Consider the following 256-nt stretch of genomic DNA (forward strand, 5'->3'; position numbering starts at 1 on the left):
TGATGGCTGCCATTGTTGTCGCTCACGTGTCCCCCTCCTGACTCTGCTATCAAGGGGCCCGTTGTTGACAAGAACACCCCTCAGTGGAGTTCTCACTCCCTCCACTTACTGATGGGGCTGGAGTTCGTTCCTAAGAGCTTGGGGCACGACCAGCAGGGAGGTGGACTGAGGTGATGCCACCCATTCTCAGCCCAGCCAATAACCCTGTACTGGTCTGATGGCTCAGGATGGTCAGGTTAGGTGTGGGAGATTTGGA

General features: G+C 56.2%; 1 protein-coding gene across 7 annotated transcripts in view; it reads left to right on the plus strand.

Moving 5' to 3' along the window:
• KDM2B (lysine demethylase 2B) overlaps positions 1–256 on the plus strand; it is a 120,033-nt gene that overhangs the window by 115,417 nt on the left and 4,360 nt on the right. The window lies entirely within an intron of this gene.

The sequence above is a fragment of the Moschus berezovskii genome, chromosome 19 (genome assembly GCF_049115385.1).
Source record: "Moschus berezovskii isolate FMDL1 chromosome 19, NW_MosBer_1.0, whole genome shotgun sequence".
NCBI classification, from domain to species: Eukaryota; Metazoa; Chordata; class Mammalia; order Artiodactyla; family Moschidae; genus Moschus; species Moschus berezovskii.